Here is a 27700-nt window from a genome sequence, read left to right on the forward strand (position 1 = left end):
TTTTGAGATAGAAACGACGATACTTTACTAAGTGTTATTCATACTGGTGTTAAATGTTTGTGATCATGAGTTATACCCTTTTCAGCTGGTACCTTTTTACGCTGATCAATTTCAACAATACATGTCCATAAGTGAAACATGAAACATAAATGAGACTTTGTCGAAAATTGATATCTTAAAGGTGAAAAATCAAAGCTTGATCAATTACTAAGGACAGCGTAAAAGTAATATCAACATTTTGGCTATGAATAAATTCATAATGAGAATTACTTTTGCTACAATCGATAATCACGTATCATTGGAGGCGACTTATTATCTTAGTTTTACGTACAAACAGTATTCTCTCCAATTCACGAACGCTCTAAACGGCGGACATCTGTAATTAGCGGTCAAATTTTTTTCTCCGATCGTTTTTGGGTCAAATTCTCATGAAAAACCTTCTTAAAAACGGACACTGAATAAGCGGACACTTTAAAAAACAGAATATATTTTTTGCACAAAATTGTGAAATTTGTTTTTTTCATTCCAATTAGCGGACAGTACAAAAAAGGTTAGTAACCAGCGAGCAAAAAACTAAGACGAATGAATATTTGTTCAAATATTTATTTCAAACACTTTGACACTGGACAATCTAGTTGGCTTTTTACAGTTTCGAGCTTCATTACAGCCCAGTTTACTTACTTTTCTTGTCTATGAAAGTGGTGAATTACTCGAATCTCCAGATCATAGCCACCTCCGCAGTTCAACCTCTTTCCAATAACTTCAGCTGTAATGTAAGTGTTTTGGCACTTTCAAGAATAATAAACATATTTTTGAAATGTTTTGTGGCACGTGTCCAACAATGCTTTCTTTTCGCAAAGAATCAGTTCTAATGATTGCTATTGCATTTCCATCCACCCCGTTAGTTGACCGATGCCTGCATTGTAACATTTCCGCAACCAACGGGCTCTTGATATTCATATAGGCATCTGATTACACCTTTTAAATAGAAAACTCGGGTCTATTTTCAAATTTGGGACTTACATTGCAAAACATTCGAAAAGGCGGACACTTCCAATTAGCGGACACCTTGCTTTGCCCCGACGGTGTACGCTAATCGAAGAGAATACTGAATATACAGGCATACAATTTTCTACATACAACTAAGGTAATCGTATTGAGTAGCTGCTAAAGTAAGTTGGGAGGTTTTTCGCTGGTGTAGATGGAAGCTCATTGGAAGGAAACAATTTTTCTTTACGTATGCGATAACGATTATGAGGCAAACATCAGAAATCGACATGAATAAAGATTCCATTGTCCCTTTCCTTATTCTTTGTTGTCCGTTGTCCGAGAAAATCTTGTTCAAAACATTAGAAATTGCATTGTTCTGTGACATTTAATCAGCAAACAGACCTCTTTCAACCGGATACCAAGTAAAGGTCTCATTGCTGCTTTTTGGGAAAATTAAATTTATCCAGTTTGAATATTGCTCTTACCAAAAGTTAATGGCACTGCATAGACAAGAAACCAACCTAGAATGATTGACGTCAACCCCTCCTTAAATGCCTTCAACTATCCTTGCATGCTGTTTTGGAAGGTTTTGTGACGTCACTCATGACGCTGGTTGGATCAACTTTATTTCTGGTTATGCGTCCAATTAAAAATCTTCTCACAACGCTGTTGCCATATGCGAATAGGATAGCATTTATTGCAGCATTGCTTAAGAGGATAATGTAGGCCCAAGATTCTAGTACGTTCATGATTAATAGGGGATTCCTCTTCAAGTTGTATTTGTAATACGTCCAAATTGCAGAGCAAATGTTGTACGGGAGATACAGAACTAGCAAAGCACCTAAGACAAAGCGAATCGTTTTTGTTGCCGAGATTTCTCGTCTTGCTTCTCGGTTACCAGAATTTTCTCCGGCCTCTCTCAGCATTTTCTTGATTTTCTCAGCATTCAATGCAATTCTGCGAAACACCATCGAATACAAGATGAACGCAAACAGAACATAAAACAAATTGCATAAATTCAACGTGATTTGCAGCGGGAAGGAAGGAATCGCGATCGATAGATAAGCATTTAATGCTGATGTTAAGAAGCTAAACACAACGATCACCTTCATGCGAAACTCATTCATGAACGCATTATACTTTTTGAGCTTCATCACGTGAAGGTAACGATCCATAGATACGCACATCAACATGAAAAAGGAGAAATATGCGAGAAGAAAGACGCCATATTGAATAACCTGTTCAAAAGCACAGTTGCGGTACTTGTCTTTTAAAGTTATCATTGCAGCAATGGATGGCATGATGAATATTCCAATGCCAAGATCTGAAATATTCATCAGGAGAATGAATTTGTTTGTGATCGTGTTAAGCTGCCTCATTTTGTACAGTCCGTAAATTAGAGCCGCGTTCGAGATGATGGTGATTGGTGACAAAAGGGCGGTAAAAAACGACCAAGTGATCAAATGGGGCGACGGCATGTCTAATGGCCATAATGACGGGCAATAGTAAGGTTCTTCTGAAGATGAGTGGTTCATTACTACTAATTAAAGTTCTTTAAAGTTAAACGCCAAATATTACGAATAGCAATACCTTGCAGTGTCAGTTTTTCGTGCAGCTGAGCTGTGTTGTTCCAAGATAAGCACTATCTTTCAAAATGTTCCTGACAAAGCAGAGTCGCTGCTCATTAAACGGAAAATCCACCAGTAAAAGAAGAACCACTGCCATGTAGAGCATAGAGCGCCAATCAAACATCTGCTGGCGGAATAGCTTTGAATCTAATGTCGATGATGGTTATATCAGTGATGAAATGCAGCATGACATTGTTATTCCAATCAGGTGAATTTATCCCTTAGCAATACGAATTATAAGTGAGGATTCAATAGCAAAACTTTGCTAATTAATTGTGTCAACCAAAACGATGGGAAATACTTTTTTCTTGTCACTTTAAAGGGAAAAACAAATTTCAATTTTAAGTAAAAGTACCGACTTAGTTTTAATTAAAAGCAAGTCTTGATTGAACATTAAATGGCAAATTTGTACTTAAAAATGAATGATTAATATTTGAACTGCGAATCAATTAACTATGCAAAGTTAACTTTTTCACTTATTTGACAATGGATGTATTTGTGAAAACCGTTGTGACGTCATCAAAAATCTATTTTCAGAATTAAGAATTCTGACTTCATAGCCTGAAAAAAATTCCATGAAATACCTCTAAATATGCAAAGTTGCCAAATAATAATGCAGTCATAGTTAGAATCAGTGCCAAATGACAGTGATTTGACGGGGAAAGATCCTGTGCTTATGTGGCAATATCTCATCGGAATCGCAATGAATTCAACTGATTTTGCATATTTGGAGGTATGTCGTGTTTCTTTCAGGATAATGGTTCCGAAATCTAAAGTTCTAAAGTAGACTTTTGTGACGTCATCATTCCGCCATTCTCTTTCTTTTCGACTGAAATGGTTTGGTGCTTAATCGCTGTATTCAACTTTAGTTGTCGATCTTTCTGCAATAAGGTAAAACTGTTGCGGAACAAGGACAGGATGGAGGTAGCGTTTAAATGCCAAAAAAGCAACGCGTTAGGTAGCAAAACTCAAGATTTTGTGTTGAAAAATAGACACGACTATAATTTATTAAGAGTTAATCAGAATGGTGTTAAATGTTTGCGATCATGAGTTGTGCCTTTTTACGCTGATCAATGTCAACAAGACATGTCAAAAACATAAGTGAGACTTTATCGGAAATTGATACGGTATTATCTCCAATTAACGGACACTCTAAAAGGCGGAAATCTCTTATTAGCGGGCAAATTTTTCCCCGATCGTTTTCTGGTAAAAGTCTCGTAAAGATTTTCTAAAAAGCGGACACTTAATTAGCGGACACTCTAACTAACGGACAATATTTTTTGCACAAAATAGTCAATTTGGCTTTTTATCTTTCCAATTAGCGGACAGTACAAAAAAGTTAGGAGGCAGCAAGCAAAAAACTAAGACGAATGAATTTTTGTTCAAATATTTATTTCAAACACTTTGACACTTGACAATCTGGTTAGCTTTTTACAGCTTTGAGCTTCATTACAGCCCAGTTTACTAACTTTTCTTGTTCATGAAAGTGGTAAATTACTGGAATCTCCAGACCATAGCCACCTCCACGATTCAACCTCTTTCCAATAACTTAACTTTATTTCACTTAACCTAACCAATAACTTAACCAATAACTTTATTTTTTTTCATTTTTGAACAATTTTAGTTTGTAGTAGGTTGAATTAGCTTTAATTTTGCAGCTATTTTTATATGCCTACTTTAAATAAATAGATAATAATGATAATAATAATAGTAATAATTTCAGCTGTAATGTAAGTGTTTGGTTCTACCCGATAGCCACTAATTACCCAGATTACGCCCAGAGGTGGCGCCAGAAATTTTAAGACAAGGGGGCTAAACTGACTAAAATGAGCAGTTTTTGTATGTTATTTTGTCAAATTTGCTCCGACAGTAACCTAAAATTTCCACCGATGGGAGGCTAGATGCTTCCTTGCCGTCATTATGCTCACCATCAAACATGTTTAGCGCCCCATCTTCCTCCAATTTTTCTATTTCGCTTTTTTTATTTTTGGAAATGGTTCATCTGAGAATTCCCTAGTTTAAGTTTTTGTTGTTGAATTAAATGAGCCTTTCTAAATTTTGTGGTTTCATATCAGCTATTTCTACGGGCAAGACGACTTCTAAACAACCGCATTAATTCGGAGACCTGTCCAATTTTGCATCTACAACTTGACCGCTGACTGTTCCCCGATGCTCCAAAAATACTCAACAAATTCTGACATGAATTGAGCTATATTCCCCCCACAACATCTGGGAAATGTTAATCCATCCTGTCAAACATCTATGCCTTTCAATACGGATTTATATTCAGGCCTCTAAGTTTCCTTTTCAATGAACTTGCTTGATTCATCCTCGTCGTCGGCGCGCCTAGAAACCGCTAACTAACTACTACGCGTCACGTACCAAGTACATCGCGTCACCTACCAACCCGGCTGTAGATGTTTCGGCGTATAGTTCCTCTGCACGTCATGCAGCCGATGGGCGCGACTCTTATTGTCAGTGACCGTTGTTAGCCCCAGCATTTTCACTGGTACTATTATGATATTTCCACTGGTTCAAGAAAGGATACTCTGGTTCAAGAAAGGATGCTTTGTTTAATTTGCTTTGTTAGCGGTTCTAAAATGCGTGAGATTTGGTGGGTGTGCATCTAAATTTGGCACAGACTTGAAGAAACTGATGCCGTTTTTCGACGACCAGCAGCTTAAGTAAATGAAGTCAAGGCCAAAGGTTTTGTTGGTCAATCGTCCAGTAATGTCTAAAATTGCCTCCAGGACGACAAACAGTGCTGGGATTTGTTGGAGTAGATGTTGCATTGGCTAACCTTCCACTTTATTTACGTCTTCTTCAATTCCGACCTGCTATGGAAAAGCAGGCGATGTTCAGTTCGGGACAACACGACTTCTGAAGAATTTGCCAATCAAGAATTTTCTCACAATGCTGTTACCATATCCAAATAGGATAGCATTTATTGCTGCATTACTAAACACGATAACATAAGCCCAATATTCTAGGATATTCATGATTAATGGGGGATTCCGCTTCTCCTGGTATTTGTAATACGTCCAGATTGCGGAGCAAATGTTGTACGGTAGATATAGAACCAACAAAGCACCCAGGACAAAACGAATCGTTTTCGTTGCTGAGATTTCTCGTCTTGTTTCTCGGTTACCCGAATCTTCTCCGACATCACTCAGCATTCTCTTAATTTTCCCCCCCCATGAGTGGCAATTCTGCGAAACACCATCGAATACAATATGAACATAAACAGAACTCCAAAAAGATCGGATAAATTCAACGCGACTTGCAGCGGGAAAGAAGGGAACGCGATCGATATGTAGGCGATTATTGCCGATGTGATGAAGCTAAACACAACGATCACCTTCATGCGAAATTCGTTCATGAACTTATTGTACTTTTTGAGTTTCGTCACGTGAAGATAACGATTCATAGATACGCACATCAACATGAAAAAGGAGAAATATGCGAGAAGAAAGGTGCAATATTGAATAACCAGTTCAACGATACAGTTGCGGTACATGCCTTTGAAAGCTACCATTGCGGCAATGGATCGTAGGATGAATATTCCCATTCCAAGATCTGATATATTCATCACGAGAATGAATTTGTTTGTGATCGTGTTTAACTGCTCCATTTTGTAAAGTCCGTAAATTAGTCCTGCATTCGAGACGATGATGATTGGTGACAAAAGGACGGCAAAAAACGACACAGTGATCAAATGGGACCTAGGCATGTCTAATGCCCATATTGACGGGCAATAGTAATTTTCTTCTGAAAATGAGTGGTTCATCTTTACGTAGTTCTCTTTTGTCCTGCGTTCTGCAGAGCTAAATACGTTGCGCCGGTTTTTTTCGCTTTACTGCTCTGTGGTGTCGTGTTATAAGCGCTTTCTTTAGAAATGCATCATACAGAGCATTTTCGTTGCTAATAAGATTCTTGTGCCACTTCAATGTCGGCCATGAACATCTGCTAGTGAGAAAATATCAACTCGATAAAATGATGATGTGTTTGTCTTTTTTTAATGAAATGTGTACGGACCTTTTAACTTTAAGAATAATTTCGAACAGGTGAGGAATTAGGGAATCATTTCGAAACATTCATTGGATAGGTGAGCTTTTTAACCAAATCAAATGTGCAATTTTGACAGTAGAAACCTGTTTTTTTTATTTATTCAAGATTTTTATGGATAAGAACCTATTTATTTCTTTATCTATGTTCAGTATAAAGCTATATCATTCAGTGTAAACAGCTGCCTGTTGTATTGTGAAGAAAGTTTTAGTTTCTTTTGAAATGCAAAGCGCTCACTGAGCAAAATTTGATAACAAATGTATTCTAAAACGTTTGTACTCTAACAGACCATTACAGAGCTGACATGCAAAACAGTTGCATCGAAACGTTTTAGACGGTAGAAGTGTCTGAAATTATTGCTGTCAAAATATTTTTTGTCTTTAGAAGAATCACACAAACATTTGGCATATAAAGTATTTTAAGAGCTAGTTGGTTCAGTATCAGATCATTCTTTTAGCAATCACAGAACTCTGCCATACGTTCATCGTAGTGAACATTTGATGACAATTACTAATCACCGTCCTGCCATAAAGGTACTTGATGCCGTATAGGTGTATAAATGTGTACGATATTTGGTGCATAAAACAGAACGGTTTTCCTTTCTTCTCATTGTAGTTGGAGAAGCAACTAAGAACCATCTTGTATATACAGCAATCAGCGTGAAGTCAAAGTCTCTATCTTTACTCTGCTCATTTATCATTCAGCTCTATTTCTTCCACATTTACAATTCTTGAATTAATGTTGATTGTTGGATAAACTTTTTTAATGACGGTCCTAGTCCCCTTTGAGAAAATGGAAATTCCTGAAGTGGACCGTTTCGAATAATTGTGACTTTTCATGGTAAATCAAGCGAAGTATAGACTTAAGTAAGCTTATATTTTCATTATTGCCATCCAAACTACAACATTGTCTAGGAAACCATATAAAAGTTTTACTGTCCAGCCGCTTCACATTCCTAAGTCTATGCTTTCTCTTCTGATGTTTTTCAAACAGTCTCTTCAGCCTCGTTCCTATGAACGCCCTGTCGCTGATCACTCAATTTTTTATAGATTTTACCACGGACGTTGCTCTCTGGTCCCCTGAGAAATGTATGCAATACCAGACATTTTCCCAGTGCTCACCCTTTTTAAGTCTCTTGCCAAACTCATGTATTCTGTCCCACAACTCTTCCTTCCTCCCTTGATCTTGTAAACTTTGGAACGCTCAACCCTCTTCCTGCTCCCAAGACTTTTACAACCTGTCTTTGCTCAAAAATAAAATCAACAACCTTTATGATTCCGTCCTATCTTCCAAATCCTTCTTTCTATTTGCCTAGTTAGCTATAGGCTCCTGTACCTTTCCCTAACATTACCAACTAAAACAAACAGCAGCATTTGATAGCGTAGTATCGTGCATGGTACAGGTAATCAGGTAATCAGTTGCACAAGCATCGCATAAAGAAGAAACTCGAAATTGCAACTTAAAAATCTTCTACAGTCATGTGCTCATGTTTCTGATTGGCCTATTTCGATCCACAACTGGGTATATATATTTCCTAGCGTAGAGTTTTCGGTCTATGTTCTGATGTTTTAAATTCTGAAGAGTGTCAGACGAAAAGCTTTAGTTTACTAAATGTTTGCTTTTTTCAAAGCCATTTAAAAATCTTCTGTTCAATACACCGACGCATGTACAACTCTGCCCATGCGACATCAAACACTATACTACAATCTGACAAGCAGTAGTCTTTATTAATTTTTAGAAATATGTACCATAGACGATATTTCTTACCACAACATTATTTCAGTGACAAACAGAACGAAAAATGCAGAATATCAACGTTTGTGTCAAGACTTTATATGCATATAGCTGTTACATACATTAAAATATTCGTTAGCCATAATATATTCTTGCTTTATAATTACCCATCTATAAACATATTTGCAAAGCTGAAATTTCTACAAAACTAAATTTTCACCACAGTGCATATATTTCCACCAAAAATAGATCTTACAGCAAAGGAAAATGATACAACTGTTTCGAAAATAAGACGGGAGAAAAATAGCAGTTAAATACGGATAACATAGGACTTTGTGCCTGTTAGATAACATAGGACTTTGTGTCATGAGAGTGACGTGAAGGTGTTTTATTAAGAGTTAGTCAGACTAGCATGAAATGTATGTAATCACCAGTTGTGCCTCCAAAAGCTGATCAATGTCAACATTACATGTCAATATCATGGGAAAACAGCCGGGAAAATAAAATCTTCAAGCTGAAAAATTGAAAATTGATCATTTTTTGAAGAAAGGTTAAAAGAATTATCAACATTTATGTAATCTTTAAATTTAAAACGAGTATTACTTAGGCTACAATCGGTAATCTTAGGTTTTCATACATATATACAGGTCTACAATTTTCTACATACAATTAAAGGTACTCGTGTTCAGTAACTGCTAAAGTAACTTGGAAGGTTTTCTGCTGGTGTAGATGGAAGATCATTGGAAGGATACAATTTTTGTTCGTATGCGAAAACGATTAAGAGGCTAAGTTTCGCAATGGACATGAATAAAGATTCAATTGTCCCTAGTTACCTGGATGGTCCCAAGTTATCTGAATTCTTTTCCAGGGCAAATGTCAATAAACTGTATGGCTAGTTTGCTCTGTCAGAGTTATTCTGCCAATCCTGCCTAGCAATTTTATTTGGTAGCTTTCTTTGTGATAGATGTATCAGAACCTGCTCTATAAACTTCACAAATACTTTTGAAAATCTACATCCCTTTCAAACATCAACATCACTTTGGAAAATTCAGCTGTTATTAAACTTTTCTAATGTCTCTAAACATATACTATCGTATTTGGAGCATGGAAGAACATTGCCCCCAAATATCCCTTTTGTTGCAAGAGCAAGATAGGTGCCCCCCCCTTTTGCCCGCCCCTTTTGGCTGTAAAGGAATGGCAATACTAGCCGAAATTCGTAAGCTACCAAAAATAAATCGTTTTAAAAAACAACTTTAGACGTATGTAAGAGCTAAACTCTAAAACATTGCTACCTTTTGCTAAGAAGTTTTTTCTTGCCTAGCCTTTCGCCTATCGACAGGGTTACAATGCTCAGATTGCTTTTTCAGATTTGATTTGATCATATTTTATAGAAAGAATATGATATGACAGATAGTTACGGAGACTTGTAAGAAAACTTTAGATAATGGAGGTTTTGTCGGACGAGTCCTTATGGACTTGTGTAAGGACTTACCGCGTCCATGAACTCTTGCTTGGAAAATTAAACGCATACAGATTTAGCAAAAATGTCTTAAATATGGTTTACAGTTATCTAGCGTGTAGAAAGCAACGGGTTAAAATCAATTGCTCATTAAGCTCGCGGAAAGAGGTGAAATCAGGGGTCAGTCATAGGGCCTCTTCTTTTTGTTAATTTACCAATGATATTTTCCTTTTGATGTATGAGACTGAAATTTGTAAATATGTAGACGATATAAAAATGAGAATTCTAAAAAAAGTTTGAGAGAATCTATTTTAAAGCTAGAAAATGATACTGTTGAACAAAGAAATAGGTTTGCACAAACCTGCATAGAATTGAACGCGGAGAAATGCCATCTCCTTGTATTTGGCAAGAAGGATACTGAAATCTCAATAAAGATCAAAAAAAATTGTCGGGAGCTGTAACTGACCAATAAGTAAATTTTTAACAACATGTAAATATGGTGTAAACGGAAGCGTAATACAAGCTACGTGCTCTTGCAAGGGTCTCAATTTATATTCCCGAAGAAAAAACCATGAATGTCATGGGAGCTATTGAAATGTTAAAGTTTAGCTACTGTCCGTTAATATAGATGTTTCATGATCGTCGAGTTAGCACAAAGATTTACTCCATTCATGAATAAGCACTACGAGCAGCGGCTGTTTAGGAAATGTTAGGACACCGTAGTCTTATATGTCTCTTCTTGCAGCACTTGAACATTTTACTACTAACATTTTTTTGAGATATATTCAGTCCAAGATGGCCCTTAATTTAATTTTACAATCTTGTTATACAACATAACATAACTACGCTTAATTATGTTTATTTGCAGCGTTTAAACAGCAATATAACAGAACATAACATTAAGTTTTACAGATACATATCATAGACGATGATTCTTAGCACAACACTATGACACTGCCAAACGAATGCAAAAAATTGCAAAATATCAACCTTTGTTTCTTTCAGTCTATATGAATTTGTGATGTATTCTGTGCTGAAGCTGAGTGGAGTGAAATAAAGTTTCTTGACGTTATCAACACTCGAAAAAATTAAAAGGCAAGGATCATCAATCGACAAAAATTGAGAATCTGTTGTCCGTTTCCTTTTGTTTGTTGTTGCTATTATTTTTCCATCACCGTGTAAGGAGAAAATCCTGTCAACGACTGAAAAATTGAACCATTTTTATAGCTACCATTGATCAGCCAGTAAAACCTCTCTATGCCTTATGTAGCGTAGGAGCCTTCACAACGCTTTTGTGAAAAGTTCATATGTGCACCGATTGATTATTGCTCTCATCAAAAAATAATTACATTGCATGGACAAGACACTAGTCTAGAGCAGATGACGTCAACCTCTCCTTGAATGGCTTCAACTAGAACTTGCTTGCAATTTTAGAGGTCTTTGTGACGTCGCTTACTGCGCTCATTGGAGCCATTTGACTTCTGAAAATGCATCCAATTAAAAATCTTCTCACAACGCTGTTGCCATAAGCGAATAGGATAGCATTTACTGAAGCATTAAAAAACACAATTATATAAGACCAATATTCTAGTGCGTTTATGGTTGATGGGGGATTCCTCTTCTCCTGGAATTTGTAATACGTCCAGATTGCGGAGAAAATGTTGTACGGTAGATACAGAACCAACAAGGCGCCCAGGACAAAACGAATGGTTTTCGTTGCCGAGATTTCTCGTCTCGTTTCTCGGTTACCCGAATTTTCTCCGGCATCTCTCAGCATTTTCTTAATTTTCTCCGCATGAGTGGCAATTCTGCGAAACACCATCGAATACAATATGAACATAAACAGAATACCAAACAGATCGGATAAATTCAACACGACTTGCAGTGGGAAAGAAGGAAACGCGATCGATATGTAGGCGATTATTGCCGATGTGATGAAGCTAAACACAACGATCACCTTCATGCGAAATTCGTTCATGAACTTATTGTACTTTTTGAGTTTCGTCACGTGAAGATACCGATCCATAGATACGCACATAAACATGAAAAAGGAGAAATATGCGAGAAGAAAGGCGCAATATTGAACAACCAGTTCAAAGGCACAGTTGCGATACGTGTCTTTCAATGCTGCCATTGCAGCAAGGGATGGTAGGATGAATATACCTGTTCCAAGATCTGATATATTCATCACGAGAATGAATTTGTTTGTGATCGTGTTTAGCTGCTCCATTTTGTACAGTCCATAAATTAGTGCTGCATTCGAGACGATGGTGATTGGTGACAAAAGGGCGATAAAAAACGACCAAGTGATCAAATGGGGCGACGGCATGTCTAATGGCCATATTGACGGGCAAAAGTATGGTTCTCCTGGGCACGAGCGGTTCATCTTTTCTTTTTTTTAAGTCATGCGCCATTAATTCTGAATGCCAAATTTTACGAATGGCAATTTCCTTGTAGCGTCACTGTGTTCGCTTCATGTCGCTTTTGTGTCCGTAAAAGAGCAGTTTGTTTCTAAATGTGCGCTGCTCTGAAAATTCTCGCTAAAGATCATACGGAAAATCCACCTGAAAAGTTAAAGCCAGTACCACGAAGAGCATAAGACGGTAATGATTATCATGTAACGAAATATCCTTAAGTTGATGATGGTTATTTCAAACTTTTTTTGAATTTATTCGTTTGCAATAGGAAGAATCTCGTGTGGATTAAACAGTACACTATGCTAATTAACGGCGACGACAAAAGAAAACGAAATACTGTTTTCTTAACGATGATAAAACAAACACTAAGTTTTTTGTAAATAAAGCAGAGGCGTTGATGGAATGGTTCAAATCTAGTTAGAAGAAAGTGTGTATTGAGCATTAAAAGACTATCGTCAACTTTAATAAAATTGATTGATATTAATCCCTCTAGTTAACAAACTGTACAAGATAAACATTTAATCTTAACGAAAAATCGACTTTGTGTTTGAGATGTTTTTAGATTATGGCACGAATACAAAACAGAGAAACAAAAATGTTGCCAATACTGTACCACTTCAAGGGATAATTTCATTCAGTTCATCCAAAAGATATTTGTCATCTGGACCCTTTGCCTGTTATAAATTTCAAAAGACTATCATGCTTGTTTTCCGGAGGAGAGTGCGATTCTAATGCATGGGATTTTTCTTAAATAATTTATTCCCAAGGCAAGGAAATTCACCTCCTCTCGAGTACGTTCTGTCTCGAACGATCCCTGAGCTTGCTTCTTCAGTCAGGTATACCTTCTTTTTCCCCTTCAAGTACCTGTCTACTAAAAGCCGCATTGTAGCCTGACTGTTGCAAATTGTTGGTATCTCAGTTCAATTTGCTAATCCATTTTTAGACTGAACGTTACTTATTTTTCTTTTGACAGAGAATTTGTCGAATGTTTTCCGCTGATGGCCAAGCAACTATCAATTTTATCACAGAAGATCGAAAGCATCATTTGGACGAATAGGTTTTCCCTCAAAGAAAGTCATTTGGTATGTTTCTTGTTGTTTTTTTAATTAAAAATCGTTATATAATGGATATTTACAATCAATATGTGCTCTTAGTTCCACATTCGATTGGCAGGAGAAAAAGGTTTATGGGACAAGCAACAACTTAGATTGCTTCTTTAATGAGGTTGTTACAGGATATGCCAGTCCCATCCACTGTTTTCACACGGAGTAGGGTTGTTCTGAGCTGACATCATGTTGGTTTTTCTGCTGAGTTACTTTGCTGTTACTTTTCAGTACTGATGGGGCATGTGATCTGGCATTAGGCGTGATCCTAAGTTAGGACTCCAATTCACTTTGAAGACGCTATTCAGATCTAGAATAAGCAACTTTTCTACTGTGTTTACACTTCATGATGGTCAGAGGGCTCTCCAAGAAATATTTTTCAAGTAGGCTATTTGTTGCAGATAAATTATGATATGATCCAAATTCATTTTTTAATTAGCCTGAATTGCCTTGATCTATGAAATGTGATAGCTGCAGAAACCGAATATTTATCCATCATTTTAAGGCCTAGCTTCCATCCCAGTCCAGTCATGTCGTAGCATTTGTGGATAGGGGCACAGGCTAGCTAAGGCCCTTAGTCCCTTAGTTTGCACTTAGGTATTTAGTTGTATAGCATTTTTAGGGGGGTTGGGGTTGTAGATTAATCTTACTAATTGCTATCAGTTACATGTTTGCTTTACAATAAATGCTTCCTATTGATAGTAGTCTGCTAAATGCATCTATTGAGTGATGGTTCCAAAGAGAGAAATTTGGAAGGGATTTGTGAAAACAATTAAAAAATGTAAATTAATAAATATGTACTGGGTAGGACTGTTTTAAATTTTGCCACAAATAAGGAAATTTTTTTTAAGTAGATGAAATGTTAAGGATGCAATGATGTGTCGGTCTCAAAATTTTGTGGTGGTTGTTCCAAAGAGATTGGGGATATTTGGAAGGCATCTGTTAAAACAGGAAATTTTTTTATTAATAGATATGGACTGGGTAGGACTTATTTTTTATACCTACATCACTGGGTAGGTATTTATTAATATGTACTGGGTAAATATGTACTCAAAATTTTCAAAACTTCTCGCCCCCCTTCTAGACTATTTGGGGTTTTAAGTACATCTAGTACCGTGTTTTCCAAAATTGTCCACAAAAAAACAAAAATCTACGGCATTTTCTGCAGCTTGTTTCACTGTGGCCTGCAAATGCCAGCTGATTTACTGTCATTGCCAGCAAATTTTACTTGATATAACTACAGGATTTCTTGCCCCAGTTACTAGTCTTATTTTTCTGTTTTTCAAACACTGGTGTTTCATCTAGGACACAACGTGACAAAATATCAGACTTTCGATTAAAAGCTTTAAAGTGTCATTCAGCAGAAAGTAAAATTCTACATTCAGTAAAAAATTCAATAAATTTCAAGTTAACTATTTTCACGTAGAGCATTCACCTACGTTCTTTGTTAAATTTTGTCGCTCTGCTGCACGAGTTTGGTTGGTAAAGATGTATCTGAATCGGAGTGGTCCCTCAAAGATTACTTCTGTCTCTTCTGCTTGTTATATCTTATGGTAAAATACGTGCTATTTCTTTTGATGCGTTATAGTATTATTGGAACGTGTTTCAGGCGTCTTTAGGCTTGTATAGCTCCAGTGCTTGTGGACCTCACGTTCTCTATGTTACCTGCTGTTTCTAGAAGTATACCAGTCTGTACGATGGTAGAAACTGCTGGCCCCCTTTAGGCTCTATTTCGAAACAGAGAAGTTTGCATCCGATCATTTTTTCGACGTTTTGAGGCACATTCAGGACGGAGTCTAAAGGAAGGCCGATACATAACTAGACAAGGGTACATAGAGTTGGGTGATTTTACCATTGTGCTTGGACCTTTCTTAATTTCTTGACAAAGCGTAACTATACCACCAGTAATTTAACACAAATTCAATTTCCTAAAGACCTTTTATTCGAAAGATAGAAGAACATTTTTGAGGAACATTTCTGGCTCTGTTTTGAGATCGCTTTCAGAAGCAACAGTGATCACATTAATGTTTTGAGATTTTGATTCAGCATTCATTAACTCTTGTTCTCGCTCTAGACCCGTCTGTGACACTGAATTCCTTGAACTGTATTCTTTGAACGCCATAATTGGTGATGATCTTGGTCGTCCCAATCTTTTTTAAGTAAATGCAACCATTTTTTCTGAAAAGTCTTTCTTAGCCATCTCTTGTTTTCGAACAGCAGATTTTCTTAAGGGTAATCAAATCCCATTTTCAGAACACAACTATCAGGACGTTGTCGTTGAGGTTGGCTGAATTACAGAGTTTCTATCAGGCCCTGGAGGAAAGTAGAAAACTGATGCAGTCAAGAATTCGGCAGCAAGAGAAAGAAAACGAAACAAGCCTGAGGATGAAGTATCCCTAAGAACAAATCTACCTCGTGTTTCAACATTAACGGTTCCATTCATTTTTTCATTCATTTTAAGAAAAGATTTCTCTTTGAAAAGAGGAAGTGATTAGTCCTATACATAGGAAGTATGTTGTTGCATGGCACTCCTATTTCCTTCTAGTTTCATCTTTTTATCGCGTTCCATCCTTTGAGTTCTGATTGCCTCTGCTAACAAGCGTAAAGCGTGTTCAAACGCACTGTAATACCTTCAAACTCACATCATTTTATAGACAAATATCGCCAAGATGTATTTGATCTGGACTGTTCCCCTGGGATGTAGGATAGGTGATAATATAATATGTTAAAATCAACTAGCTACATCCCTATTTTCCTCATTTCTTCCACAGAATATTTTGCATTTTTAAATTGATTTATGTAGCTCCTTGATGTTGGAAAATCTTTTTTTCTTATCTTCATATCTCCTTTAAAATTGACTTCATATGACATTAACAAGGCGTCGCGTAAACATGAAGTCGCTTTCTTGCCTATTATCGCATCAGAATGTTCGTCTGCGATAAGTGGGAGAACGATTCATACCCCTATTGGATCGATCTGCTGCTACCTTTGGTGACAATCCACTTTCTTTGATAATGTTTTTAGTTATTTTTGAAGACAACGGACAAATAACAACGGCACCACAATCATTGTAATCATTAAAATCCTCGATAAATCTTTAAATCATTCTATAAATTATTACCATGGCCAATAGAACAAGTAAATAGCACACAATATTTTAGAACAACCCAAAACAACAACAAATGGTCCCAAACAAATGACAAATACTTTCATAACAAAAATATTGACAAAAAGTTAACAATCTTTTGGTAGTAGAAAGTTTAAAATGGTTTTGAAGAAAGTATACATTTTGAAACAAACTAGGACTCGATTGGTGTCATTTCAATAGGCAAGCGACACAGATTGCTGCTGCGTTCGAGGTAATGATGACTGGTGACAAAAGGGCGGTAGAAAAGGACACAATGATCAAATGAGGCCAGACATGCAAAGCAAAAGCACCTTGGGATCATATTGGACTCCAAATTGTCCTTTTCTAGTCACATCAGAGCTGCCATCTCAAAAACCAGGCACGGAATTGGAATTTGGAGGTTTCTTTCCTAATATCTACCACAACATACCCTCAACGAAATGTACAAATTGTATGTTCGACCGTTTCTAGATTATGGCGACGTCATATGTTACATCCCACATGATATTTGCGAATTTAGCCACGATGTTGTATTACGTAATCTAATGGAAAAACTTGAAGCTGTCCAATTCTCCGCTGCACTAGCAATAACGGGGGCCTGGAAGGGTTCGTTTCGTGAGAAGTTGTATGACGAACTTGGTTGGGAATCACTGAGCTTTCAACGATGGAGCAGACGCCTCATCCTTTTTTAAAGAAGGTAAACGATTGGACTTCAGATTACACAAGATGCCACATTTCTCATCTACAAGAGACCAGCTATGATCTTCGCAGACGCGCTGCAATTGGGCAAGTACGTGCAAGGATGCTAGGTTTCAAATCAAGCTTCTACCCAAACTTCTTATTTTTTTCATCCGAATAAAAGTTACATGGAAATACTAAGGTTACAAGACGATGCCGCAGGGAGCATGGAAATATAAAATTTAATATAACAACTCAACACTAATTTATATATCTAAATATTAAAGAAAACATAATACAAATAACAGTTACATAAAGTAGCAAAAAACACGTAAAACACAAGTGAGGAGGTTTTTAACAACAACTTATCGAAGTCACTCTGAGGCACGAATGAAGTGATCTCAAAATCATTCGTTTACAAGGTTCAAGAAACAAACTTGGCAAGCGTTTGATTAGCTCGAGTAGTACGTGGAATATAGCCTTGACAGACGAGTACAGCCCAGCAAAAACGTGAAGAAAGTGAGTTTTTGGATGTAACGAAAAATGTGCTATGATCTGGACAACCATAGTGAGTGGCAAGACGAGAATGGAGATCAAAACCACAGTGTAGCGAAATATGTACAACTTAAAGACTGAGAGAAGCATGAGTAATTTTGAGATAGACAGAAAATTCGGTAAGGGTCTGACTTTAATGGATAAACGGAACGATGATATTGCTGCTGGCCAATGATTCGTATTAACCGGCATCACGGAATATTAAAGCAAACTGCTTATTGGAAGGGGAAAGGCTCGACCCTGAAATCAGACTATCCAGCTCTGTGAATATTTTCAAGAAAAAATAACTGTCAATTATCTGCCCAACCCCAAAGGCGTATTTATGACCACCTCAAAGCAACTATCGTATTTATGGCCCAAAAGGCTTACCCATCCTAACACAGCTACGGGTTGGACTTAGTAAGCTAAATTTTCAAAAATTCAAACATAGTTTAGGGATACTTTGATTCCTTTATGCCAAACAAATGATGCTGTTGAGGACACGGAGCACTACTTTATGCTCTGCCATACTTGTGATGTAAATAGACGTGATCTTCTCGACAGTGTCCATGCAATATTGTTGCCTCATGGTCTGTTAAATCTTTCAAATAATAAAGAAACATAAAGAGTTACTAAAAGTCATCCTTTATGGCCATGAACAGTTACCATTTGATTTAAATGCAAAAATCCTCACGGCAACATTGAAGTATATCCATGCCTCCAAACGGTTTGAATAATGCAGGAACAAACATCTTTAAATATTCTCGCGATTTATTTCAATTTATTTCCTTAGTGGTTTCTTTAATTATAAAATCTTTTTTGATATTGTGATTTAGGTATATGTCTAGTGCTAGGAGGTAGTCATGATATATTGCCCCTCCTGGCTGTTCTTCTAACTTAATAAAGTAGTTTCCGCTATGTATAGTTTTAGGTAATTTTGTTTGTAACTTTTTATATCGAATAAAAAGATGAGGCCATGGCATGTCTAGTGGCTATCATGACGAGCAATATTAATTTTCTTCTGTTGAGGAGTTGTTCATCATTGCGTATATCCCTTAAGTCATGCGTTCTGTAGAGTTAAATGTGTTGTGCCAGTCTTTTCGCTCAGCTGTGTTGTGTTGCTCTGCAATAACCGCTGTCTTTCGAAATGTGCCAGGTAGAGCATTTCTGTTATAAATATTACGAGGAGAAAACAAATGTCATTACCATGTAAAGTAAATGTTGGCAATGAACACATTCCAGTTGAATAACATGAAATCGGAAAATCGACGATGCTTTTTTGTTTGTTTTAATAGAATGTTTATGTTAATGTTATATAAATTAGAACTGGTCCTTTTTCAATGAGAAGGTAGTTTTGATTTAACAGTGTACTTACCTGATAAAATGTGCCAATAAAAGGAAGCGAAATGCCATGTTCGTATTGCTTTTAAAAAAAAGCAAATTTCATTGTAAAGATTGAACAGGGGTAGATGGATTGATTCGGTTTTTATTCAAAAAATGTTTTGATTGAACATGAATAAGCAAACTTTAGCTTCAGGATTATTGATTGATAAAGGTTCCGCGAATAAATGAGCTATGCAAGATAGACGTTTAGACTTACCAGACAATCGACTTTTTTTGAAGACTTATTTAGATTCTCAAGCCAATAGAAGACAAAAACACAAAAAGTAGTAGGAAAAAGGAAAAAGGGATTCAATCGCTTTTTTCTAATGAAAAGCTCTTGTTCTTAAAGGCAGTCCCCCCGTGATTAGCTTATTCTAACTTGAAAGCCTCGTCCTGAAAGAGAGTCATCCTCTGCCATTTTAAAAGATGAGTAAATGAAATATAACCAGAGTTGATTTCACGAGAGGCTTTTCAGCTTTAACTAATTCGCCTGAGATTGCTTAATTTCTTAGTCCTTATGGTATCTTGTGCCACGCTTCCTCGCGTTTTCTTTTATCTGCTCTACTAGTTTATGGACAATGCGGGGAGTCTTTCGGCCTCCTGTGAATTTGATTTGTATAACCAGGGTAAGATGTGTGTTTCGTGGCGCTTCATTCCCTTGGCTAATCTAGGGGAATCAATGTTTTGGCATAGCGAGGTCTTCGTTTTGCTTGGTGAAGCCACAATACAAATAGGCTGTTTTATACTGTACGTCACATCTCAATGAGAGCTAGCTATCAGATGAGTCTAATGGTGTTCCTCTACTGATTAAGCAGGTATGTTTTTTGAGCTATTTTAGATAATGTTTGGGGTTCTGGCAATTTCACCTGGTACTGGTACGAATTGGTAGCGTTGAAGGCTTGCTCGTAGAAAATTTGTTGTCACCTCGTGCTCTAGCTTTCTCAGTAGACGTCCTCGCTCATGATGCAATTGAAGCTAATTCTTCCTTTAGTTTTACAATCTTTTCACCATCAAAATTTCTTGGGTGGAAATTATTTAAGGCCTCGTTAGCAAAACTGTTTTTATATCGCCAACACCGATAGAGAAGGTTTAATTCCTTGAGTTTTCATGACTCGGACCGTGTTTTTTGCCCTTTAGTAGCCGTTATTCTATCAATTGTTTCTCGCTAAAATGTAAAGAGCAGCAATGTAAACAACTTTTGTTTATTGGTGGTGTGCATGCTTGGAAATTCAAATTTTTTCAACCTAAACAAAGTTTTAAACTTACAGTAAATTCAAGTTATAGCATCTTTGATAGATTTTAGGGTTGGTTTTGTCGGCAATAATTGTCCGTTCTGTGCTATTCACTCGTTGCCTTGTTGCAACCAGATAAAGTCGTTAGCCATTTTCCGCTTTCTACTAGTCTTTTATCAAGGAATGGTGATGAATCATTTATGGTATTAGTTGTAGATTTAAGCCAGGTAAATGACGACTTAAGCTCCTAATTAAACAAAGATGCTAGATTAGTTTTCCAAGCAAGGTATTCCAATGTAGCACGAAAAAACCGCTATTGTGTTGACAGAAGGAGTTCGTTTTCACATTGGGACTCCATTGTTGACATTCTCAATAGGCAGGCGAAACTGATTGGGCAGCCTTAACAGTCACGTGCTTGCGTTTCTGATTGGCCTATTTCGATCCACAACGGATAATATGTATTTACTAGCGTAGAGTTTTCGATTTATTTGCTGACGTTTCATACTTTGAAGAGTGTCCGACAAAAAGCTTTAGTATACTCAAATGTTTGCTTTTTTGAAAGCCATTTTTACGTATGAGCAAATTTGTTGCTCACGTTGCTCATGTTGCACGTTGTTCATTTTGCTCATGTTTAGCAAGCATGAGAGAATGTGCTGCTCAGATTGAAGTCCAGGAGTAAACATCCGGGAAAAAACGTTGCATACAAAGTCTCTCAATTTGCCGGAACTGTTACCAAACCCAATTTTTTTTATTAAACAGAGTCTTTTTAATCTTATTCAATCTGTTTTTAATCTATAAGATAGAATAAGGGACAAAGGAGCCTTAATTAATCATTCCTAAAACAAGCTGAGTATCAAAATTTCATATAGTTACTTTATCTCAGAAAATCATTACATTACACCAGTGGTAATAAGCACTTTCACAGGACGTCGTTCTGTTAATGATTAGCAAAGAATGATAAGCCCCTCAACGGGACAAGTATCTAAACCAAAATGGCCCGATTTTTCCCCAAATGATTCTTTTCTCCAAGACCACTTTTAAGATTCCAAGACAACTTCTAGTTGATTCCAATACCACTCTAAACTAGACACTAAAGGGAATTAGCTACCAAGTAAATCTTAGCTGAAATAGCTTAAGGCCACAAATCTGGAACAAATAATTACATTTTTTGGCGAATTTGCGCCAAAAAATAAACCGGGATGGGCTTTAGACAGCTTAAAACCTAAAATGATTTTGGAAGAAATTTTTGTTGTGGGATTGTGTCAATGATGTAAGTGAGATGTTGTCAAACAAATTAATTATATTCCTGTGAATCAGTTGAATTTTGTTTTTTAATGGATTGCTGTAGATAAGGAGCATGTTTGCAATATGCAGGTAGAAAGCCTGGTGTTCCATCGAATAAATAGAGATGCGAGGAGAAAAAATTCTAAATCATCATACAAATTAATTTAGCTTGCCTACTGGGTATTGTACATGGTACAGGGAATGACAGTATCTGTACCAGCATGTTAACTTCAGAACGAATTAAACTCATTTTCTTCATAACAAACAAAGTTCGATGTTGAGTACTCCAGTTTCTAAACGTGCTGGAAATTTGAATACTCATTGTTCCTTAAGAGTTTCTTAATCATGATTTTCTGAAATCTATATTGGGGGTTCCTTATATTAATTTTTCATGTTAGGAAGAATTATTAGTTAATGTTAGCAACTATTACAGAAGATAGGGGACTTTGAATCTATTTTTAATTTTTCCAAAGACAGAACCAAGACAGTAACAAAAAGTAACTATCTAATCTAACTAAAGTAAAGCTACATCAATCCCCTTAATGTCTTTAAAAGAAATATAATCGTCCGAGTTGTCTTTGTCGTAGTATACCGGAAACTCTTGCAATTCTCTGTTGTACCATGATATTGTCCCAACAAAGAAACCATTTTCATAAAAAACTTTCAATTTTCTGCCAAGAAGCCCATGAGTGTAGTCACGGCCAGCTTCACAATCGACCTTTTCTGTCTCGTTGTCAAGCTACTCGTTTTGTGTCCCGTTGTTCAAAGTTCTGTGTGATTTCTTCGTTCTTGACTTCTTTAGACTTGTTAGTGCTGGAAACTCACACGCTGGTACCTCTGCTGGCCGGGCATTGGCAGAGGAGGTGTAAAAAAATAATTTTAAAGACCTTGTGGATTTATTTTATCGTCAGCTGATCCATCAACCGTTATGAAACATCCGGTTTTTTCGAAGCATCTGTACCTACCTTTATCAAAATCTTCAGCAGAAAACTTTTCTGTCGCATTTCCAACCCAATGCGCAAACAATATTCGTCTCTTTTTGCATCAAGAGAATCTTCAGAGTTGCCTAACAACAAATCTAGATTATCTTCCCGTCAAGAGATTCGCTTCCGTTCTGATGCTGTATTCATATGTGGAAAGTATATTTTTAACAATTGTTTCTTAAGTTTGAGGCTAACTTGGCAATAATACTTTTGGATTTTACAAAATTTTGTTGTTCTCAGTTTTATCACGATTTAAGAACTCCTTATTTTTTTTGCTTCGAGTACTGAGGATTTTTATTCTTTTCTGACTGTCCAGTACTTGTTTGTTATAACCAGTTTTTTTTATAAAAAAATGAGTTTATCTGTACACCATTGCCTAGAACCGTTGCACGAGCATTGCATAAAGCATGAAACTCAAAGTCTTTACTAATCTTTAGATATATGTACCATAGACGATATTTTCTAGCACAACACTATGAACGTGATAAATTGACAAAAAATGCAATAAATTGACGTTTCTGTCTCAATGATAATATAAGGACATTAATTGCATATCTACCCATATAGTTGTTACCTAAATAAGAATAAATGTTACCAATAAACAATATATTTTCGTCTTTTCATAATCCATCCACCAGCGTAATTGGACAACTGAAATTTCTACAAAACTAAATTTTCACCACAGTGCATATATTTCCACCAAAAAATAGATATTTTTACAAAAAAAACAAAGGAAAATGATAAAACTATTTCAAAATGAGTGCGGAATAAAGATAGTGGTTAAATACGGAAAAGGCCACGAGTTAGGTAGAAAAGTTTCAGATTTTGTGCTTTTAGAGTGACGTTGTCGTGTTTTTATTAAGAGTTAGTCGGACTGACGTTCAATGTTTGTAATCACCGGCCGTGCTTTTATACGCTGAATAATGTCAACATTACATGTCAATAACATGGGAAAACAGCTGGGAAAATAACATCTTAAAGCTGAAAAATTGAAAATTGATCAATTATTGAAGAAAGCTTAAAATGATTATCAACATTTAGATTATCTATAAGTTCACCCTAATTATTTTATGACGCTATGTTAAATATTACTTAGGTTACAATCGATGAAAGGTGAGTCAAGTTGCTAAAGTTACTTGTAAAGATTTGTAGATTGAAGCTGATTGCAACGAGACAATTTTCCTTGACGTATGAGAAATCAATTGAGAGGCAAAGATCACCAATCTATTGACTGGAATAAAGATTCCTTTTTCTCTTGTTCTTTTCATAATCCTCTGTTGTCAGATGCCAGTAATTCACCACAGTTTTAAAGAGGAGGGCAGTAGTTCAGCAACTTTTGTTCAGCAAAGAAGACCTAATTTAAACCGGGCCCCAGGTAACGGTCTCATTGCTGCTTTTTGGGGCAATTCAAATTTATCCATTTTGAACATTGCTCTCACAAATTTTATTGACAGTGGATGGGCAAGACACCAGCCTTAAACCACTGACCTCCTTATATGCCTTCAGCTAGAACTTGCTTGCAATTTTAGAAGCCTTTGTGACGTTGCTTACTGCGCTCGTTGGAGCAACTTGACTCCTGGTAAAGCGTCCAATTGTAAATCTTCTCACAACGCTGTTACCATATGCGAATAGAATAGCGTTTATTGAAGCATTACATAAGATAATAATATAAGACCAATATTCTAGTACGTTTATAGTTAACGGGGGATTCCTTTTCTACTGGAATTTGTAATACGACCAGATCGCGGAGCAAATGTTGTATGGTAAAAACAGAACTAACAAAGCACCCAGGACAAAACGAATCGTTTTCGTTGCCGAGAACTCTCCCCTTGTTCCTCGACTACCCGAATCTTCTCCGGCATCTCTAAGCATTCTCTTCATTCGCTCAGCATTAGTGGCAATTCTGCGAAGCACTATCGAATACAGGATGAACACAAATAGAATGCAAATAAGATTGAATAAATTCGAGGCAATTTGAAGCGGGAAGGAAGGGATCGCGATAGATAGGTAGGCCGATATTGCTGATGTTGCGAAGCTAAACACAACGATCACCTTCATACGAAACTCGTTCATGAACGCATTGTACTTTTTGAGTTTCATCACGTGAAGATAACGATCCATAGATACGCACATCAACATGAAAAAGGAGAAATATACGAGAAAAAAGATGCCATATTGAATAACCTGTTCAAAAGTACAGTTGCGGTACTTGTCTTTTAAAGTAATCATTGCAGTAATGGATGGCATGATGAATATTCCAATGCAAAGATCTGAAATATTCATCAGGAGAATGAATTTGTTTGTGATCGTGTTAAGCTGCTTCATTTTGTACAGTCCGTAAATTAGAGCTGTGTTCGAGATGATGGTGATTGGTGACAAAAGGGCGATGAAAAATGACCCAGCCATCAATTGAGGCGATGGCATGTCCAATGGCATTAATGACGGGCAGAAGTACTTTTTTTCTGTAGATGAGTTGTTCATCATTGGGTATCTCTTTTACGTCCTTCGTTCTGTAGAGCTAAACGCGTTGTGCCAGTCTTTCGCTAAACTGTGCCGTGTTGCTGTGTAATAAGCACCATCTTTCGGAATGCACCATACAGAGTATTTTCGTTGTAGATAAAATGTATGAACCGTTTCAAAGTCGGTCATGAACATATGCTAGTGAGAAGACATCAGCTCAATAATTTGATGATTTGTATGTCTTTCTTTTATGAAATACACCTTACGTGTACGAATCTTTTAAATAATGAATAATTTCGAGCAAGCGAGGAATTATATAATCATTTCGACACGTTCATTGAACAGGTGAGCTTTTTTACAAAATCAAATGTGAACTCTTGACAGTAGAATCTTGTTTATTTATTTATTCAAGCTTTTTATGGATAAGAAGCTATTTATTTCTGAATCTATGTTCAGCATAAATTTTTAGCATTTTGCTTAAACAGCTGCTCGTGGTATCCGTAAGGAAAGTTTTTTTTTTTAAATGAAAAGTGCGCACTGAGCAAAATTTAATACCAAATGTATTCTTGAAATAATGTTGATGCAATCGTGGGATGTTTGGAAGAACTTTTTTAATTACGGTCTTAGTCCCCTTGAGAAAACAGAAATTTCTGAAGTGAACCGCTTCGGACAATTGTGACTTGTTATTTCAAATCGAGTGAAGTACAGACGTAAGTTAATACCTTAATGATTGCAGACAAAACATCAACATTGTCCAGTTAACTATATAAAAGATTCACTATCCAGCCGAACAAACAGTCTCTTCATCCTCTTTTCTATCGACGTTCTGTTGCTGTTCTCTCTTTTTTTTATAGACTTTACCACGGATGTATGCAATGCGATGCATTTTGACAGTGCTTACCCTTTCCATGTCCCATTGCCAAACTCACAATCTATATCCCACAACTCATCGTTCTTCCTACATCCCTTTACAGCTTGGCTAGTGGCTATTAAATATGGAGTTGGTAATGACATTTCCTGTACCAGCATGTTACATATGGAACGTATCACCTGTACATCTTTGCCTAGAACAGTTGCATGATCATCACATCAAGCATTAAACTCGGAATTGCAACTGAAGCATCTTCTGTTCTATACACCAAAGCGTGTACAACAATTTTAACAGATATGTGTCATTGACGATATTTCTTAGCACAACACCAAGTCAATGATAAACAGACCGATAAATGCAGAAAAACAACGTTTGTAATTTCCAGTCCAGATGATTATGCTAGGACTTTACTTGGATACGTAAACATGTGATTTTTACATATGTTAGAATAATTGTTACGAATAAGCAATTTATTTTTGCCTTATGATTATCATCTATAAGCATATTTGCACACATTATATTTCTACTAATCTGATAGTGTTCATATCGTTCTTTTTGACCACAGTGTTCATATTTATCAAGATGATGTCAATAAGCGAGATACCTAGAGTTGCAACTAACAACAATCTTGTTCTATGCACAAAAGCGCGTACAGCTCGGCCTACATGACATCAGTCACTCTATGACTGGCCGGTAAACAGTAATTTTTGTAAAATGTCACAGTTATGTTTTAAAGACGATATATCCAGTTCAAAAAATAGCTAAACACAATGGTCTCGAGATATAACAAATGAAAACATCACCGCTTGTATCTTGAAGACTATATGATTATATTAAGACTTTATTGACATATCTACAAATACTATTAAAATAACGGTTGTCTATAAACAATATACTTTTGCCTTATAGTTACCCATCTACATTTGAAGAACTGAGATTTCTATAGAACTAGATTTTCACCATTAAAGGTTACAATAGAATATGATTCTTTCTAAACTGAAACGAAATGAACATTATCACACTTTTTCAAAATGTGGACAGGATAAAGAACTGGTTAAATTTCGAAATGCCCATGAATTATGGATCCACATTCCTAACTTTGCGCTTTGAGAGACATGCCAATCTCTTTATTAAAAACATATATAATTGATGTTCAATGTTTTATCTAAACATTTGTTGTGATATTATATGCTGGACAGGGGAGAAAGATTTCTTCAAACTGAAAAAGCGAGAATTGAACGATTATTGAAGGGGGCCTAAAGAGTTGTCAACATTAAGGTTATCTAAAAACACATTTATTGGCATTATTGTAAGATAATACTAAGGCAACAATCAGTAAACATTCTTTATGATAAGATTATTTTCTTAGGTTTGTCTACATACAACCTAGGTTCTTTACAAAACCTTCTAAAACTGCATGAGCAACACACCAGCCTCAATCTACCAACATCCTTTTATGTCTTCAACTATACCTTGCTTGCAATTTTAGAAGGTCTTGTGACTCTATTCACGGCGCTGCTTGGAACAACTTGGCTCTTGGTAATCCGCGCAATCAAGAATCTTCTGCATGAGCAAGACACCAGCCTCAATCTACCAACATCCTTTTATGTCTTCAACTATACCTTGCTTGCAATTTTAGAAGGTCTTGTGACTCTATTCACGGCGCTGCTTGGAACAACTTGGCTCTTGGTAATCCGTGCAATCAAGAATCTTCTGCATGAGCAAGACACCAGCCTCAATCTACCAACATCC

General features: G+C 36.5%; 3 long non-coding RNA genes across 3 annotated transcripts in view; 2 read left to right on the forward strand and 1 right to left on the reverse strand.

The window, feature by feature from the left end:
- The window catches only part of LOC148958599 (uncharacterized), a 33190-nt gene extending 16759 nt beyond the window's left edge, over positions 1–16431 (forward strand). The window contains exons 2-3 of the long non-coding RNA XR_016144528.1: positions 13267–13375; positions 15650–16431. This is a non-coding gene — a long non-coding RNA (uncharacterized LOC148958599). The remainder of the gene's footprint in view (positions 1–13266; positions 13376–15649) is intronic.
- LOC148958597 (uncharacterized) overlaps positions 1–27700 on the reverse strand; it is a 272598-nt gene that overhangs the window by 237021 nt on the left and 7877 nt on the right. The gene's annotated exons all lie outside the window — the stretch shown is intronic.
- The window catches only part of LOC148958600 (uncharacterized), a 66303-nt gene continuing 56706 nt past the window's right edge, over positions 18104–27700 (forward strand). Inside the window, exon 1 of the long non-coding RNA XR_016144529.1 lies at positions 18104–19933. This is a non-coding gene — a long non-coding RNA (uncharacterized LOC148958600). The remainder of the gene's footprint in view (positions 19934–27700) is intronic.

This window comes from Rhopilema esculentum, chromosome 13, assembly GCF_057945365.1.
Source record: "Rhopilema esculentum isolate cy_ngs chromosome 13, ASM5794536v1, whole genome shotgun sequence".
Lineage (NCBI taxonomy): Eukaryota > Metazoa > Cnidaria > Scyphozoa > Rhizostomeae > Rhizostomatidae > Rhopilema > Rhopilema esculentum.